Source organism: Equus przewalskii, chromosome 32 (genome assembly GCF_037783145.1).
Source record: "Equus przewalskii isolate Varuska chromosome 32, EquPr2, whole genome shotgun sequence".
NCBI classification, from domain to species: Eukaryota; Metazoa; Chordata; class Mammalia; order Perissodactyla; family Equidae; genus Equus; species Equus przewalskii.
The window spans coordinates 15,828,218-15,848,242 of record NC_091862.1 but is presented as its reverse complement, the minus strand read 5'-3'; positions in this window follow the sequence as shown (position 1 = coordinate 15,848,242).

Genomic DNA, 20,025 nt, shown 5'->3' with positions numbered 1-20,025 from the left:
GAACAAAGCGGTGGATTTCTTTGCGCGGTGAGAGGGTGGCTCCAGGCTGAGCTGCGTGGGAAGGACGACCCTTGGACTTCCTGCGCGCCTCCACTGGCCTCCGTGTGCCCTGGGAACTGCGACTGGTCACCGAGCACGTGGCCTTGTGCACATTTCTGCATTTCTGGGATAGCCCCGCCTTGCAGGTGCTGAAGAAACACATTCTTCCGTGGGGTCGGCCTGGCCACTCGTCTGTGCTCTTTATTGAAGAAAGAGGAGTGGCCTTTCTGAAGAATTCCAGCGTGCAAAGGCGCTTTCAAAAGGCAGCGAGCTCAGATTGCTGGGAGCTGTTATCTCCACTTTTTGTCTTGACCCTGCCCCCGCGATGCCACCTCCGGGAGAACGTTCCACAGGGCAGGCAGGGTCCGGTCACTGCGAACCCCAGCCAGGTCGCCACCCATCAGGGCCTATTCACTCCCCACAAAGTGGAGTTCACTGAGTCCATTTCCAGCAGCGGGACAGTCTCTCCAATCTCGGGGAGCCTTTAAGAAGTAAGGGCAGAGAAGGGTCACATTTTCGGCCTCGCTCCCGGACTGCAGCTTTCTCGTGACTGCAGACCAATTGTGCACGAAGGTGGCCGGGACACATGCTTTTCACTCCGATGTTCACATGAAATGTAAGGATCTCTTGTTCCCTGTAACACTAGACGAGGTTTCAAAACACAGAAGCCACGCTGGAACCGCCAGGCCGGCAGCGGGAGGCGGGCTGTCTTAGAAGCAGATGGAATGAAAGATTGGGTTCCCCGGTTCCTAGGGCGAGACGAAAGGGCAAGATGTCAACCCGGGACCACCCAGGGAAAATTAGATACAGATCGACTTGTGATGGCTTATGTTAACAGAGGGGAGAGAGAATTTTGATCTTGGGGAAAACATCACAAACTTTACCCATAATCACTGTTTATCACCCTGCTACCCCGGAGCAGCGACTACTGCTAAGTAGCCGCAAACGCACAAGTGGAGTGGGGCTTCTGTTTCTTCTGTCACTCAGCCTGGCCGCCGTGGGTTGGAGAGCAGGGCGTAACCCAAACGAAGGAGTCTCCGGGTTTCCCAGGCACTGAGCAAAGAGGAGAAAATGGGTCCCACAGGGGTCGACTCCCATCCCAACTCCAGGTTGAACCCAGAGACCACCCTGCCTCTGCTTTGGAGGGAGGGGCAGCCCAACCATCTTCATCACCTACCCTGCCCACCAGCCTACCTGCCACGGTGGTGTCGCCCTGGGCTCTTTCTCACCTGAGGCTCCAGGTGGAATGAACCTTTCTAACTCCACCCTCAACCCCAGTCTTTTTCAGCTCTTATTATTTTTTTTTATTATGAAAATTTTCAAACATACTCAGAAGTAGAACGCATGGTACCACAAACCCCTAGATTAAACAATTAACAGGATTTGCACATTTCTTCATCTCTCCTTTTATCCTCTTTGTTTACAGCAAATCCTGGACATGACATAATTTCAGCCCCTCATACTTTTAGGAAGTGGCTCGAAAAATACAGACAGTTTCTACAGAGCTATAATATCATTGTCACTCCTAAGAAAAATTAACAGTAACTCCTCAATATTATCTAAATGACAGTCCATACCAGATGTCCCCTATTTCACAAGACTGTCTTTTTTAGGCAAAAAAGAGCCATATATTTCATTTGCCTGTTGTGCCTCTTAAGACTCCTCTCACTTTTTTTTTGAATGTCATTGACCTTCTGCAGAAATCGAGATAGTTGTCTTCATCCCTAATCTTTCTCTCCTTCTGTGACCTCCATCCCCATCTCCTACCCTCTGATAGGAGGCTGGACTAGAAGACACTATTTGCACTATTTCCAGACATGCATCCTCCAGACCAGAAACTTGGCACAATCTGCCCCCAGCTTATCTTTTCTGATGTATGTCCCACAATGATCCATACACAGACCTTCCATTCTAACTCAACAGGGTTGTTTAGCATTTCTCAACCACGCTTTACATTTTCCCATCTCTTTACCTCGGCTCTGCCCATTGACCTTGTGGAAGAGCTAATTAACATTTGCTTATGTGAAGGTACCAGAGTTTATTGTGGTACGGCCCTCAGATCTCACACTTCAAGAGCCCACACTTTGACCCAAACCAGAATTTCACTGTGCTCTCCAACCGCTCCAACCACATCCAGCTCCTCTGCCCCCCCCTTTCCCGCAGGACCAGGCTCCTCTTGGTCTTGCTGCCTTCCCTTCCTGGCTACAGCTTCACTGCACTGCTCTCTGGCTCTCAACTCCCAGGCCCCTTAGTCCCTCTATTCCGCTCGTCTACTAATCCAGGATCTGTCCACCCTGCCTGTCTTCTCTGCTCCTACTACAGGCTACTTCGAGAAGAGAGAGAAGTGCACATTGCTGTCACTGGAAATGTATAGTTGCCCGTCTCAGCTGGGCCTTGTTGTCCCCCGTTGATCCTATTACTTGTCCCTGGTTGGCTGTCTTTGTTCCTTCACTCCTTAGCATCTCCTTAGAAATATAGAGAGGAGTACTGGTCAAGTACTTCTTTTGCAGAAAGTGCCTCTATTGGGATTTGTCTGATGTTTTCTCATGATTAGACTGGGTTGTGTGTTTTGGGAGAGGAAGAGGTGCAGCGCCATTTTGATCACATCCTACCAAGGGTACACACTATCAACATCCCTTATCGCAGTGGATGTTGGTCTTGATCACCTAGCTGCAACGGTAGGTGTCAGTTTTCTCTAAAGTCATTCCCCACCTCTTTCCATACTGTCTTCTTTGGAAGGGGATCATAATATGCAGCCAGCACTTAAGATGTTAAGCATTAGGCTCCCTCTCTTTGAGGGCAGAGTGTCCACATAAATTATCTGGAATTCTGCTGCACAGGAGATTTGCTGCTTCCTCCTGTTTATTTATTTATTTGGTGAGGAAGATTGGCCCTGAGCTAACATCTGTGCCAATCTTCCTCTGTTTTATGTATGTGGGACGCCACCACAGCATGGCGTGATGGGTGGTGTGTAGGTCTGCACCTGGGATCCCAACCCTCAAACCCCGGGCGGCCGAAGTGGAACACACGAACTCAACCACTAGGCCACCAGGCCGGCCCCTCCCGTTTATTTATTAATCACTTATTTATATCAGTATGGACTCCCGGATAATTATTTTAGACTCTAGGTTATAATCCAGCCCTATTTTGTTTATTTTCTTGCTCAGACTGTTCAAGCTTTGGGAACTCTTTCCATTGTCTCTTCTGTCCCTTTGATTTTAAATTTTGGTGAATGCCATCAAATTGTTCCATAAATGTGCTCGTGTGCTTTCCCACCAGCAGCACCTGTGATAGTGCCTTTCCCAACCCCTTCCAGTCAGTAATTGCTGGGTGTCTTACCTTTGCCCGTAGGACAGGTGAGAAGGTAATCTCATTTTACCTTTACTTTGTGTATCGCATCCTATGGATTCGGTGAAGTTCAGTATCATGGTTAAGGATCATGTGCATTTCCTTTTCTGTGATTTGCCTCTTAATATCCTTTGCCACCTTTTCACTGGAAAGTGAGTCTTTTATATTGATTTATAGGAACTCTTTATAAATTAAGGGAAATTCACTTACATTATCTGTTTCCCCTACTCAAATATTAAACCCTGAAATCAAGAACTGTGTTGCACACATGTCTGTGGCCTCAGTCAAAGCAGAGAGACTGGCAAGTGATAGATATCTAAGAAATATCCGGGGCTGGCCCCGTGGCCGAGTGGTTAAGTTCGCGCGCTCTGCTGCAGGCGGCCCAGTGTTTCGTTGGTTCGAATCCTGGGCGCCGACATGGTGCTGCTCATCAAACCACGCTGAGAGAGCGTCCCACATGCCACAACTAGAAGGACCCACAACGAAGAATATACAACTACGTACTGGGGGCTTTGGGGAGAAAAAAGGGGAAAAATAAAATCTTTAAAAAAAAAAAAGAAAAGAAATATCCTTCTACCATGCAGCTTTCACAACAACAACAAGAAAGCATAGAAACTACTCTAGGCCAAATTATATTTTATTCCTTCCCCTGCCCCCTTCCTTAGTGGTTCTTTTTTTTTTTTTTTGCTGAGAAAGATTGGCCCTGAGCTAACATCTGTTGCCAATCTCCCTCTTTTTGCTTGAGGAAGACTGTTGCTCAGCTAACATCTGTGCCAATCTTCTTCTATTTTGTATGCACGATGCTTCCACAGCATGGCTTGATCAACAATGTATAGGTCTGCACCCGGGATCTGAACCCATGAACTCTGGGCCACCAAAGCAGAGTGCACGGACTTAACCACTATGCCGCCGGGCCGGCCCCCTTAGTGGTTCTTTATCTTTTGAGATCACAGTCCCTTGGCAAATTTGATGAGAATTGTAGACCCTCTCTCCAGAAATATTTGCATAAGGCAAATATTTTCACATATAATTTCATGGAGTTCACAGGAAACTTGAAGCCCACCCAGAGTCATCTGGGTAAGAATTCCTAACCTGGGTCCATGGACATGGGGCCCATGGAAATGCTGCTACTTAACTCCTGTGTGGCCTTGGGTGAGTTACTTATCAATAACAGTATTGATAACAGTAATGTTACTGTCTCATAGGCCTGTGGTGAGGATCAGGTGACATGATGTACGTAGATGCTTAGTCCACTACCTGTACCTGGTCACTGTGCAATAACGTCACGATGACCCGCTGTGGATTTCTAGGGCTACAGGAAAAGAGACACCACAGTCCACTAGCATATCTTCATGGAATCGCAGTCTAAGGAAACCGGCATTGTCCAAGTGGGAGTCCTAATTACGCTGCCACACTTAAAAACTCCTGCAAATTACCCTGTCATATTTAGCCTAATGGGGATTTATCTCCCCTAGACTCCTTGGCAGGACGCAGGCAGATATCATCAATCTTTTCCAGGGCCTTATTTCAGATTCCAGTATTCACTGTTCATTTTTGCTCTCTCTCCCTCCCAATTTCATCAAACAAAATAGATTGTATTAAATTTCCCTTGAAAAAGAAACATTTCCAGATCAGTCCTGAGGTGCTTTACCTTACCAGCTTCCTAAACAGGCTGATGAGATGCAACCAGATGAGATGATTACAAATTCAGAGACACCAGGCAGCAGATAGAGCATCTGAAGACGGAGCTTGTAAGCCTGAATTTGACAGAAGATGCTTCCTGTGGGTTTCATTAGAGGGAGTGTTATAGACACAGGTTCCGAGAAGCCATCGGCCCAGCCTGCCCTCCCTCACCAAGGAAACGTGCACATAAACTTAAAGCCTGTTGCATAAACACTCGTGCGTATTCCATCTTTGCAATTCTGTCCCTCCAAGGTCCTGACACGCTGTTTGCTCAGCCTGCTGAATCCATCAGAGTCTTGGAGCCAGCACAGGGCCAGGTCCTTAAAAGCCCAGGACAATGAGTGCTGCATTTCTTAAAGTAGAGAATTACTCGTTTATTCATTCATTTACATATTTCTATTAAGCACCTATTAAGTTCCAAGCATGTTCTGGTTACCAGGGGTAGAGCAGTAAACAAGACAGATGACATTCTTGGTCTCATGGAACTTACATTCTAATTGGAGAAGACAGAAAATTTAAAAAATAATAATACACAAGATAATTGCAGATAATGATGAATTCTGAGGAAATAAAAGAGGGTGATAGGAATAGGAAAGGGTCAGGGAAGCACTGTTTTAGACTAGAAAGTAAAGCAAGTCTTCTCAGAGGAGGGGTCATTTGAGCAATGACTTAAATAAGAAAGAATCGGGTGGATAAACATCTAGGGAAAGGGCCCTCCAGGCAGAGGAAACAGCTGGCACAAATGCAGGACCAAGCTCAATGCACCATGGGCACGAAAGAAAGAAGACCTTGAGAGAAGGTGAGAGCATGTTAAATGATGTCATGGCAGGCAGGGGCCACATGACATCAGGCCTGATAGACTTTGTCTAGAGTCTGTTGTTCATTCTGACTACATAGGAAGCCACTGAAAGGTTTCAAGCAGGAATCAGATCTGTAGGGTTTAGATTTGGGCACCTAAGAGGATGGTGGTAACATTTATTCAGATGAGGAAGACGAAGGAAGAGCGTGTTTGTCAGTGGGAAGGTTAGGAGGGATAAAAAGTTCTATTTTAGACCTCTTAAGTTTGAGATGCCTTTCAAACAGTCTTGGAGAAGTCCAGTAAGCTATCGAATTTTTGAGTCTGGCGTTCAAGAGAAAGGTCAGAACTAGAGATATAAATGTGGAAGTCATTAGCACATGAATGGCATTTACAGCCGTGAGACAGAAGGAGATCGCCGAGGACAAAAATATAGAGAAGAAAAGGACTTCAAAGTTTAGAACGTAGGAAAAGGAGCCAGCAAAGGAGACCGAGAAAGAATAGTCAACAAAGTAGGAGTGAGCCAGGGGAGAGTGGTGCCGAGGGAGCCAAGGAAAGGTAGTGGTCCACCATCACATGCCAAGTCAGTGGTCCACCACCACATGCCAAGTGAGGCCAAGGAAGATGAGGACTGACGCTTGGTGTAGGCAGTGGGGCTCACTGGTCATCTTGACACCAGCCATTTCGGTTGTGGGATGGAGATGGAGGCCAGATGGTCGTGCTGAGGACAGGCTTCAGTAGAAACAGCCTGGGTGGTTCTGAAGAGCTTTTGCGGTGAAGAAGGGCAAAGAATTGGAGCAGTCGCTGGAGGGGAATATGGGCTCAAGGGTTTTTGCTGCTTGGTTGGTTGTTTTTAATAATGGGGTACTCATGGGTCTATGGGAATGACCTAGTAGAGAGGGTCTCTGATGCCGGAGGCAGAAGGGAAGATACTGGGATGAAGTTACACAACTACTTTGCAACCTCTTTGGAGGATGTCTAAGAACAATTTTCATGGGACCAGCCTGGTGGCTCAGTGGTTAAGTTCGCATATTCCGCTTTGGTGGCCCAGGGTCCGCTGGTTCGGATCTTGGGTGTGGACATGGCACTGCTCATCAAGCCATGCTGTGGCAGCCTCCCTACATACAAAGTAGAGGAAGATGGGCACGGATGTTAGCTCAGGGCCAGCCTTCCTCAGCAAAAAGAGGAGGCTTGGCAGCAGAAGTTAGCTCAGGGCTGATCTTCCTAAAAAAAAAAAAAAGAACAGCTTTCTCTGAAATAAAATTAAATTAAGTGTATAGAGTGTCCCAGAGTGTTAAGTGTTACACTGAGAGCTAAGCATGGGGGACATGGGAGGGTTGGGAGGGGAGGCAGAAGAGGCAAGAGAGAAGGAAGAGAAACTAGCATCTACTGGGCACTAGCCATGATGGGAAGATAGCAACTTTGTGCTATTTTTTAAAAATTTTGAGTATGTATTGCCTTTATTTTGTTTTGATTGTGGTAAAATACACGTATCATAAAACTTACCATTTTAACTATTCTTAGGTGTACAATTCAGTGGCATTAAGTACTTCACGATGTCGTGCAACGATCACCACTCTCCATCTCCAGAACTTCTTCATCAGAAACAGAAACTCTGTGCCCATCAGACAGTCACTCCCATTGCCCCCCCCTCCTGGGCCCTCGTCACCTCTGCTTTCTGCCACTATGAATCTGCCTATTCTAAGTACGCCATATGAGTGGAATCATACAATATTCATCCTTTTGTGTTTGGCTTATTTCATTTAGCGTGTTCCCAAGGTCCATCCACGATGCAGCCTGTATCAGATTCCATTCCTTTTTATGGCTGGATAATGTTCCGTTGTGTGGATATACCCTAATTTGTTAATCCACTCATCTGCTGGTGGACATTTGGGCTGTCTCCACCTTGGGGCTCTTGTGAACAGTGCTGCTGTGAACATGGTGTAGTGCCAGCATCTGCTGGAGTCCCTGCTTTCAGTTCTAGAAGTGGTCCCATTCATTTTTGGGGTAAAGCTCACAGCAACCCATAGACAGATATTCTTCAGGCTGGGGCTGGTTTCTTTCCTTGTTCCCTCAGTGGGGATTTGTACGCTCCCAGCCCCCAAGACAATCCCCCAAACTGGATCTGGCCCATTGCTCCTGCTCTCGGCCAGGCTCAGCTTCCAAGTGGGCCTCCAGCCCTCAGCCTGCAGTCTTGCAGCTCCCGTTCTTGCAGAAGGGGACCCACACACAGGTCCTGGTGGACAGGGGAGGAGGGGAGGGAGGCAGGTCACCCTGCCACGAGAGCGGATGGCTGACCTACCGCTGTGGGTTGGTTGGGTGTAAACGCTTGGCGCATGTGCTTGTAAGTGAACTTCCACCTCATTCTTGGGATCTTTTTGGGTTGGAAGAGAGCTTTCGCTCCTAAAATTGTGCTCCTTCTGGAAAGACCTCAAACCCGACTTTTCCAGGCAATAAAAGTCATGTGTGATCAAGTCACAATTCCATGGTCATTTGAATATTTTTGATATGCTGAAACTCAACACTTTGAATGTGAGAAGAGAAGTTTTTATGAGATCATGACAATAGATGGGGCAAGGAAAGTTACTTATAAAAAAACACGTAAAACAATAGAATTCCAACAACTTTTTAATAGCTAAAATTTCCTGTAAAATGCTATACAGGAAACAGGATAGTCTCTCCCTTAAGGTATAAAAGCATCTTGTGATCCAGATATAGCTGGTCCCAGTACTGTGTCAACAAAATTTCACTTAAAATAGAATTCTGCTTTCCTTTTAAAACGTTATGATCTGCCTGATTCTACAGAGCTTCGTTCTGTTTACACAAATCCTCCTGAATAAAAGGCAATTTCATGGCCCGAGGAAAAGAATTGTAAGTTTCTGTTAGTATTTCTGGCTCCCTCTGGCTTGTAACAAGCTAGTAAGTGCCCAGGATAGATCCCAGTGCTGGGCCAGGGGAAGGCAGGAGCTGGGACTCCAGTCTCAGAGACACAACATCCCCAATTCGTAGCTTTCTCGCTGCCGTGCACTAAGTGTGGCGCACACGGATGCACAATTCATTCTTTTCTGAGGGTGGTAAAGTGCATTTCTCTTTCTTACTTTCTCTGTCTTTCCTTTCAATCTGTTCTTATAAACTTTAAACTGATCTTCAATGTATCTTACTTTCCTAACACAGTTTTAAGCCATTTTATTCCTTAGTCATTAACTCAAGAGATAACTTTCCTGGAGTTTTGTGAGTTTTTCCTGTTTGGTTTGTTCCTTCGTTTCCCCTTATTTGACTCTGTCTAGACCTTTTTCCATTTCTGATTTGTTTGTTTATTTCCCGGCAGTCTTCCTGGAACACTTTATTGTAACTATATTTTTCAACTTACTTTTTCTCCCATTCCTTTGGGATAAATATTTTCATTTTAACTTTCAGGTTATATTTTCTTGAAGTTATTTTATAAAACTGAATTCTTCAAAGTATAGTTAAATAAATCAGTGTTTGGATGATTATTGACTTCGTATTTCCAGTTTCATTTGTCTATCCTCTAGAAAATCAGTGGTGAAGATTTTAACTGTGAAATAGCTTATATTATACCCTTGTTTGGATCCATTTACTTCGAAAGATCCTTTATCTATCCCAAATAGATTCCCTATATGGTATAAATCAAAATTATGAAAGCTTTAAAAAATAATGTTCATTTAATTTTTATTCTATAAATATGTTTTTTCCTTTTTTTTTTTAAGATTTTATTTTTTTCCTTTTTCTCCCTAAGACCCCCCTGGTACGTAGTTGTATATTCTTTGTTGTGTGTCGTTCTAGTTGTGGCATGTGGGACGCTGCCTCAGCGTGGTTTGATGAGCAGCAGCATGTCGGCGCCCAGGATTCGAACCAACGAAACACGGGGCCACCTGCAGTGGAGCGCGCGAACTTAACCACTCGGCCACGGGGATAGCCCCTGTTTTTTCCTCTTGAAATCAAGAATAAGGCAAGAATGGTCCTTCTGACATTGCTATTCAACACCTTTGTAATCCCAGTAAATGAAGTCAGACCAGGGAAACAAAGACAAGAATATGAGGAAGGAACGAATGAAGAAGATGGCGAGTCAAGATGACATGTTTGACTACATAGAAAATCCAAGAGAAGCATTTTATTTGAAAAAGAAAAGAAGACATGTTTAAAGCAGAAATTTGAAAATCACTCTTAATCCCTCTCACAACAGGAAACTATTGTTAAAGATGAACAATTTGGGGGGGGGGGAGGGCCAGCCCTGGTGGCCTAGGGTTAAGTTCGTCACATTCTGCTTCAGCAGCCTGGGTTCAGTTCCCGGGCACAGACCCACACCGCTCATCTGTCAGTGGCCATGCTGTGGCAGCAGCTCACATATGAAATAGAGGAAGACTGGCAAGAGATGTTAGTTCAGGACAAATCTTCCACAGCAAAAAAAAAAAAAAAAAGGAAGACAATTTGGTTTATATTTTCCATTATGTTTTTGCATATGTGTATATGTTCTTGTGTGTGTCTAATATATTTATTCCAAACATCTTCTATATATTTATATGGCCATTGAATTTTAGGTAAAATATAGCATGATCCTCGGGATCACCCTGAACAGAATTTAGTATCACCCTGAACAGAATTTAGTCCCCCCTCTGAGAAGGGTGATGAGGGGCAGGGCACAGGGACGCAAACCCTGACCCACAATTCTAAATCCCCAAAATCTCCAAAACACAAAGATATTTAAAAACTTATGTGGTAGCAAACCTTGACCTAAAATGACTTGAGGCTGTTCAGTCTTAATTTATCCCAATTAATGTTAATATTCAAATCATCTGCAAATATATCACTGCATTTCTATAGGAAACTTCCTGAGGTCCCACTGAGGAGTTTTATTCTCTGCGTCAAAATGTTCTGAAGGGGGCTGGCCCGGTGGTGCGGTGGTTAAGTTCGCACACTCCGCTTTGGCGGTCCAGTGTTTGCTGGTTTGGATCCCGGGCACGGACCTACACACCACTCATCAAGACATGCTGTTGCAGGCATCCCACATATAAAGTAGAGGAAGTTGGACACAGATGTTAGCTCAGGGCCAGTCTTCCTCAGCAAAAAGAGGAGGATTGGCAGCTGATGTTAGCTCATGGCTAATCTTCTTCACCAAAAAAAAAGAAAATCTGAATTTTGAAACACAAATGGCCCCCAGGGCTTTGGGTAAGGAATTCTGTACCTGCGCTATACTGGGCAGTGTCCATGCTCCCCTCCAGGAGCTAACATCAAAGCTGACACAGCAAGATATATGCATAAGAAAAACTTTAAACCTTTCAAATAAGCCTTTAAACAAATATATAGTCCCAGTCTGTATTAAAGTGAAGAAATATATGGTACTGCCTAAGAATATTTGCTTAATATATGAGTGCCCCAAATTGTACAGGATCGTGCTTAATGGACAGAGCCTTGGGCTAAAATACAGAAGAAATGTGCTTGACAAGAAGAGGGGAAAAATGATTATGTGTACGTCCTGTGTATGAGCTCTTCCAGTTGTAAGCATCAGAACTGTAATGAATTAAGCATCAGAGCATAATGAATTCATATGAATTAAGTATAAAATTTGTCTATTGGCTCCTGTTTATGAAAACTCCAGACTTGGATGAGCCACTTCCTTTTGGCCACTGGGCTCTCTCTCTCTCTCTGCTCCCTCAGTCCGCTTTCTTCTCTATTATTTCGTTCTCAGACAGGCTCTTTTCACGTAGTGGGAGAGATGGCCACTGGCGGTGTCCAGGCTGTGATTCCTGTAGACTGCAATCCCAGAAGGGAAGAGAGAGATTGTCTCCCCTCCTGCATCCATCTCAGTCCCTCAGAACTAGCCTGGCCTGGCCGTGCTGGCATCTCAACTCATAGCTGTCTTAAGGAGTAGGGAACATGGACCAGCTTGAGTCACGTCTTATACTCTTATACTTTGTAATCAACACACACGCTATAGTCACATGGGATGGGAGGAGGGCAATTATAAAAGCAAAGGGTGCTGGAGCAGATTAAAAAAACAAAAGAGGGGCCAGCCCAGTGGCATAGTGGTCAAGTTTGCACGCTCGGCTTCAGCAGCCTGGGGTTCGCAGACCTGCGCACTGCTCATTGAGCCATGCTGTGATGGCGTCCCGTATCCAAAACAAAGGAAGACTGGCATGGATGTTAGCTCAGGGACCATCTTCCTCAAGCACAAAGAGGATTGGCAACAGATCTTAGCTCAGCGTCAATCTTCCTCGCACACACACACAAAAGAAATAGATGTGTCTAGCTCCTGCACTAGAATGTCCCTCCTAAAAGGGACCCCCTTGCTTTGCTGAGGAGGACACGCAGGCAGGAAGAAGGAAAGTGCAGCAGTGGTCACAGAATGAGAACAGAGGATGAAAGGTGTCAAGGAGCCCAGTCGCTCTCTGGTCACAAGTGTTGACGTTTTTGCACATGAAATAGGGGCAGTATTCACAGGTGGATTTAACAGAGATGGCATAGGAAGGAGCCTTGAAGGTGCCTGGTGCTAAATTAGGTGAGTCTTAAGAAGATGTTTAAAGGAAAGAAGAGAAGCACATTACTGGAGGGAACGAAACAGAGTATTATACGTAGAAAGTGTAGCATTTATCTCAGTAAACGATTTTGCCCCTGGCTGAGCCTAAATTGGAAAATTCTCCTTTTCAGTAGTTCCTTTCTTCTTCTAAATGAGAGAAATTTCTGGCTCCCTTCTGAACTCAGCCAAGCTTGTGAGAACAAGCTCATGTTTGCTGGATACAGCCCTGTGCTAAAATACAGAAGAGATGTTTTGACAAGGAAAAAAAAGGTCATTTATAATCCCTGTGCATTAGACTCTTCCAGCTGCAAACATCAGAAACCTGACTTAACATGAATTAAGCAAAAACTTAGTCTATTGGCTCATTAAGAAACATGTTTAGAAGAAGCAGTTTTCTGATAAAGGGTAAATTCTATTATAATTCTGACGGTTGAGGACCAAAAGGACCCTATAGTGGAGCTGCAGTATCCTTCTAAATAACTTGCTCAAAGTCGCGCAAGGAATGCTTTGTTGATGTTCCAGAAGAGGGGGCTGCAAAGGCGAAGGGATTGTGCCTGGAAGGTCTCTGAATAATTAAGTGACAGTTTCTATTTGCAAGTGACTGCAGAGGAAATCTCCCAATAGGTGCTACCTATTCAGTCATGTGTGCAAATCGAGATACTTCTGACGTTAATTGTATTCAGGATCGTCCTTTGTTTTCCTCCTGAAGGACAAGGATTAAGTCTTAAATGTGGACACGTTCCTCATGGCCTAGAGTGATCCCAATCTGCTGACTTAGACACACACAAAGCTGGAGAGTGTCCAGTGACAAATAGAAATGGCAAGCAATAGTGTACATTGGAGTATATGAGGAAGCCATTTGGTGTAAACCTAATTCGGCCTGACTTTGTTTTTTCCAAAAGGGCCTGACATGTCCATTGAGCACGCATTGCATATCTGCTTTAAACATTTACTATGGCAAAAACAAATGGCCTTAAGATAAAGGTGCAACTTCTCCCCACATTGGCATTTCCTTAAGGAGAAGCATCTTTCTTTAGACTAGGAACTGATTGCTGTGCTCACCTGTGACCACCCAGCTCACCTGTGACCACCCAGCTGGAGACAAGAGACCCGCCACCCTGCTGTGTCCACCAAGACAGCAGACCTACCTGCTGTGTCCATCAATCGCTGCGCCCACAGAGCAGTCTCGTGACTATCGTAAAATGGACATTTCAATCATATGTGAAACATCCTCTTTGAGGGTATATAAGCACTCTGTGCACCCCACTACTTCGGTGCCCTTTCTTCCTTCGGGAAGAAAGGCCCCAGGCCATGGTCCTCACATTTTAGCTCAGAATAAACTCTCCCAAATTTTCATTTATAGATTGGTTATGGATTATTTTCGTCAACACCAGCTATAACCAACCCTTCATCTATTATCAGTGCAAATTAAAGAAAAGAATGAATGAGTGAATCTACATAATGTGCTGGGTGTTTTACACAAATCATCTCTGGAATTCTCACAAGCCTGAAAGGATGGTATCATGATCCCTATTCTAATAGATAAGCAAAATAAGGCTCAGAGAGCTTTATTCCTTTTTCATGTCCATCCAGCTCATAGGAAGAGAAGCCAAGATTCTGGAACTGAACTGTCTGATTTCATAGACTGAACAAGACTGTGGGCGTGGCTTCATGCTGGGTGGTGTCTTTGGGGAATAATTAAGCTGCCTTACACCTAGCTTTTGGTTTCCTGTTACAAATCCTCCTCTCCTTACCATATATAGATTTATGATCATCATGATATAAGGTAAAAAGCAAGTTCCAAGGAGCTGGAAATGCAAAGAACTGAATGCAACTTTTGCCCACCAGAAGCTCACAGACTATCTGGGGAGAAAGAACGCAAATATGAAACAATAAACAACCACCTAAGGGTGGGGGTGGGCTGAGCAACCAGGGAGCAGAAAAGACTCAGAGGACAGTGACAGAGACTCTAGTTATCCTCCCAGTGTCCATTTCCCCTTCCTCATAAGACAACTCACACCCACTGCTAGCTGGGACTACAGCCCTCTGGAATATAGACTACATTTCCCAGGCTGTCTTGTGGCTTAGTGTGGCTAAATTCTGTCCAATGGGATGAAAGGAGAAATGACAAATGCAACACCTGATGGAGATTCTTAAAGGAAAAGAGCAATGCCGTTCTTCATCCCTTCCTCTTTCCTGCCTATCGGCACTTTGGTGCTTGGGCAGCCATCTGGGATCATGAGGCAGCTTTAGGAGTGGAAGTCACTCATGGCAGAGATACAAGATGGAAGAAGCCCAGAGACCTGACTCCATATAGCACAGCCTCTCCACTAGACCGCTACCCTCCTATGAAAGAAAAGTAAACGTCTATCTAATTTAAGCCATTGTTATTTGGGGTTTTTGTCATTGCAGGTGAATTTAATCCTAACTACTAAAAGGGCACCGTTCTATTACACACACACCTCAATTCCTACTCTGTGACCTTCAGCAAGTGACTTAACCTTTCCCAGGGTGGCTGGGAGAACCCCATGAGATAAACCAATGAGAGAATAGAAGAAAGCACTTGGGGGTTTTAGTTGGCCTGTGTAACACAGTACGGCTTAGAGGGGGAGGGGACGGGGAGAAAAAAGCGATATACACAAAACTAATCAACCCCAAAGTCCCTGTGCTTAAAGAATAACATGCGTAGAGAAATATCTAAGATTGTGTAGCACAAACTTTAAGTCCTTTGAGAATTCAAAGGAGAAAAAAATCAGCGTACTGGAGTAAATGATTACAGGTTTGAAGAAGGAGAGGAGGCATGAGCCAGGCCTGAAGGAATGAATCCAATTTAGTTTGTAAGTCGTGACTCTTTCAGCGACAAGTTACAGAAATTCACTCTAACCTCACTTTAAAAAGAAGTGGGCGGGAGGGGGTTGGAGGTTGGATCATGTAATTAAAAAGGCAAGAGGCAAGCTCAGGGAAGGCTGGATCAAGACCAGATGATGTCATTAGGATGTGGTCTCAGCGCTGCTTTCCTGAGCTCACTGTGTTATCATAAGGCATGTGGTGGCATCTGGCAGCTTAGCAGTCCAGGTGGAGGCTATCTCCTTCTTTAGGGCTTCAGGGAAGCCCTCAGCCTGCCTGACTCCCGTGTCTCTGCCTCTGCAGACCTGGGCATGTTCCCACCTCTGCAGTGGGTGGGGCAAAGAGTTGATGTAGCATCATTCCACCCAAACCGCGTGGACTGAGAGTTTAAGAAGGACGGTTGTTTAAAGGCAAAGTGAGGTGCTATTGACAGGAGAAGGGAAATGGATACTGGGAAGAATATTGTTCAAATTTTAGGGCAGAGAAGAAGAAAAGCAAAGGTACAAAGTCTGGAATGAATGCAACAGGAGGGGCTGAGGGGAAGAGAAAATTCGTGTAGGGAAGAAATGTGCTGGCAGGGCCCCCCTTCTTGCTCGCTGTATTAGTTTGTTAGGGGTGCCATAACAAAATAGGTAGCTTCACCAGCAGGAATTTCTTTATCTCACGGTTCTGGAGGCTGGAAGTCCAAGGCAAGGTGCTGGCAGGGTTGGCTTCCTCTGAGGCCTCCCTCCTTGGCTTGCGGGCAGCCGTCGTCTTGCTGCCTCTTCACATGGCCGGCCCTCTGGTCACACACACCCCTGGTGTCTCTTCCTCTTCTTGTAAGGACACCAGTCAAATTGGACTAGGGCCCATCCGTACGACCTCATTTTAACTTAGTCCTTTCTTTAAGGGCCATATCTACAAATACAGCCACATTCTGAGGCACTGGGGGTTAGGGCTTCAGGATATGAATTTGAGGGTGGGAGGATACAATTCAGTCCAGGACTTTCACTGTTGTCAACAAGGACACTAATGAAACCCATAGATTGTGGATTTCTCATATTTTTATAGAAAATGCGATGAGTGCAGCTGAATGGTGTGGGCGGCCAGTTCTTACAAATCTTCCAGATGCCCCTAAATCAATCAAACCTACTATCTTGAAAGATAAACTTGTCCTCTCTAGAAACTAGGCTTCTAGAATCCCCAGGTTTCTGGAATGACTCTGCAAAAGGCTGAATGCTTGTGTCGCCTCAACATTCACATGTTGAAACCTAATCCTCAATGTGATGGTATTTAGAGATGGGGCCTTTGAGAGGTGATTCATTTTGTCCTCATGAGTGGGATGATCGCCCTTATGAAAGAGGCTCCAGAGAACACTCTCGTCCCTTCTGCCATGTGAGGACACAGCAAGAAGATGGCCATTCGTGAGCCAGGAAGTGGGCTCTCACCAGACACCAAATATGCTGGTGCCTTGATCTTGGCCTTCCAGCCTCCAGAACTGTGAGAAATAAATTTCTGTTGTTTACAAGCCACTCAGTCTATGGTGTTCCATTATAGCAGCTAGAACAGACTGAGACAGGCTTTAAACCAGTGTAGAGCCAAAACCAAGCAAGCAAACAAAAGAATCCAACCAAGAGACTTACAAATCAAAGGTGCACTTGCACAAATACTCCACTGGTTGGTTACCTGTGGGGAAGGACTGTGACACTCCAAGCTTTATTGGGCAATGCCAAGGGCCAGGATGGGATGGAAGACACAGCAACTCATACAGTGTCCTGTCCAGAGAAGACACACAGGATGCAATGGCTTGATTGAATTTATGAAAAAGAGAACAGAAAGAGGAAGAGAGAGCCTCTACGGTGTTGGTGGGTTGCCTTTGTTCTGACAACAGGCATAGGGCAGAAAACCCCTCAACATCTAAGGCAGTGGGATGGAAGTGGAGGGGCAAAAGCCACCTGTGCTTTGATTCAGAAGCTCTTGAAGGCCTAAGCGTGAGATAAGATACCTCCAGAATGAATCTAGAGAGGAGAGCAGGTGGGAGAAGCAGCAGGCAATGGATTATGTTCCTTGACCGTCCAACCGAATAGGGACACTCTTTCCCAGGCCTCACCCTATGTCACCTATCATCTTCCCACCCTATTCACTTTTTTCCTTAGCACTTATCACTATATGAAATTGTTTTATATAATTCTTCAATTGCTTGTTTATAGTCTACCCACACCACCATCAGATATAAGCTGTAAGACAGAGGGACCTTTTCATGGTCCTTGCTGTGTCTTCAGGACCCAGGACAGTACCTAGCACGTACTAGGAGCTCAGAAAACACTGGAATGAATAAAGGAGAAAGCAAAGGATATCAGGGACTTTAATAAAATAAAGGCAACCATGCACAAGTAATTAATAGCTCTATGGAGAGCTTGACAATCCAGAATTCTTCATTCCATGAAGATTACACATAATCAATACATTTTTTGGTCAGGAAATGTAGGATGGCATGATGAAAAATCAGCTTTAGCTATTTCCCTGTTCCTTTTGCAATTTTAGTAGTAAGAACATAATCTCTTAGGTGCCTTGACTAAGCTTTTAGTGTATATATATATATATATATATATATATATTACCATGTCGTATATATTCTGTATTCTGATATTTTGACATCTGGGGCCTTGCTGACTGGCCCTCCAGGGTGAGCCAGTTCCTAGAGACAGTAAACAACTCATCTACGAGTGTGCTTTTTAAGTCCAAACCAACCAATTCAGATTCTACCCTCCAGTCACCTCTGTCATTGGGCCTTCACATTCCAGGTCATTATCCATCTGCCCTACTCACTCCAGAGCCAGGTACTAGACAAGTAAGACAGCCCCTAGGCCCCAGAGCCCGCTGAAGTTAGCCCAACTAGCCAATCCTAACCGTGGTTACTGTGCCTCACCTGTTCCTTCCCACAGAAACCCCAATAACAGCGGGTTCCTGCCCACAGTTGCTCCATCCCCCAATCCTCCTGATGGCCCCTGGGGCTTCTCCACGTGGACCCCCTGGTGTGACATTCCCTCTCCTCTTGGGAATTGTGAGTAACAAGCTATGGCAATTGTCAATGGCAATCGTCTCCTGATATTTTGATCTTACTATACCTCAAATTTTCTACGAATACACTATATTTTTAAAACAATATACCAGTCAAGATACGCTCAGTTGTAAGTGACAGAAAACCCAGTTCAAACCACCTTATGCCATGAAGGAGAGGTGTTGTGAGTTGAGAGTCCAGGCAGCCCCCAGAGTTGGTTTATTTCAGTCTCCCTGATGTCCTCGAGGACCCAGGGTCTGCCAATCTCTCACCTGTACTCTGCCGTATCAGCTTCATCCATCCGCTCCCAGGCCCGTAGGCTTCCTTATTCCAGCCCAGGGAGAGAAACCAGGTCTCTTCAAGAGACTGGGGCAGCTTCCTTCCCAAGCCCCAGTCAACCTCTTTGCAACACTGGGGCACGTGCCCATCCCTGGCCAAGAGTGGGATTATGTTGATGAGTTTGGGCCTGACCCACGTGTCCGTCATAGACTCAGGAGGTCATTCAGCTTCTAGGGAGCAGGTGAGCTGCATGGGGGAGGTGCGGACATCTGAATGGACCCCGAGCAGCGGAGTTAACAGGAAAAGGAGAGTGCATGTTGAGGTACCATGATGTTCAATGAGTGATACAACAGCAATAGAAATGCAAAAGATAAAGAGGTGGCACAAGACAATAATCGGTGTTAGATAGGTAGTGGTTTAAGAAGCTGGAATAGGGGCAGGCCCTTGAGCATAGTCGTTAAGTTCAGCATGCTTCACTTCGGCAGCCCAGATTTCCGGATTCCGATCCCGGGCATGGACCTACCACTCATCAGCCATGCTGTGGTGGCGACCCACATACAAGCAGAGGAAGATGGGCACAGGTGTTAGCTGAGGGCTGAACTTCCTCAGCAAAAACAGAAGAACAAGAGGGAATAGAACCCCCACACATAGTTGCTGTAGCTACCACGTTTGCAGATAAAACCTTCTGTCCTTGGTGGGTTTTACCACAATTAGAAGGAGACAACTTCACTTCTTATGAGCTATGATTCTGATTTTCAGATGGCTGTCTAAAAAGTCATTAAATTTATATTTTTCATTTCTATTATTCGTTTGCCTGTCTTGTCTTTTAAGGTTGTAAACTTGATGGGAAAAGAGGTCATATATTTTTATAGCATGGTAGCATTTAAAATTTCAAGAACCAAAAAAATCCTGGGGTCCGTTCAGGGCGGTGCTGGCCCCATGGCCTAGTGGTTGAGTTTGTGCACTCCACTGAGGCAGCCCAGGGTTTTGCCGGTTCGGACCCTGGGTGCAGACATGGCACTGCTCATCGGGTCACGTTGGGGCGGCGTCCCACGTGCCACAACCAGAGGCACTGGCGGCTGGAATATGCAACTATGATGTACTGGGGGTCTTTGGGGACAAGAAGAAAAAAAAAAATCAGGGTACCATTTAGCCAGAGAATTTTAACATGTGTTCATTGCTTTTCTTCAACAGTTTCTCTCACTTCATACATACAGATAGCTAGTAGTCTCCTAGACACACACATTTAGTCCTGGAAAAGTGTGGTATCAGGTAAGAAGCACAATTCTTTATTAAAGCATTGGAATCCAGAAGGCTAATTTAATTAGCGTGTAGTCTGGAAGGAATGAAAGAAAGCATCTATAGTGTAGAAAGGTTATTTGTGATCTGCTGCTTGAAAAAATGTCTACTTGATTTGTATCTTTCTGCGGCTCTGGACAATAGAGGTTTGCTTCCCTC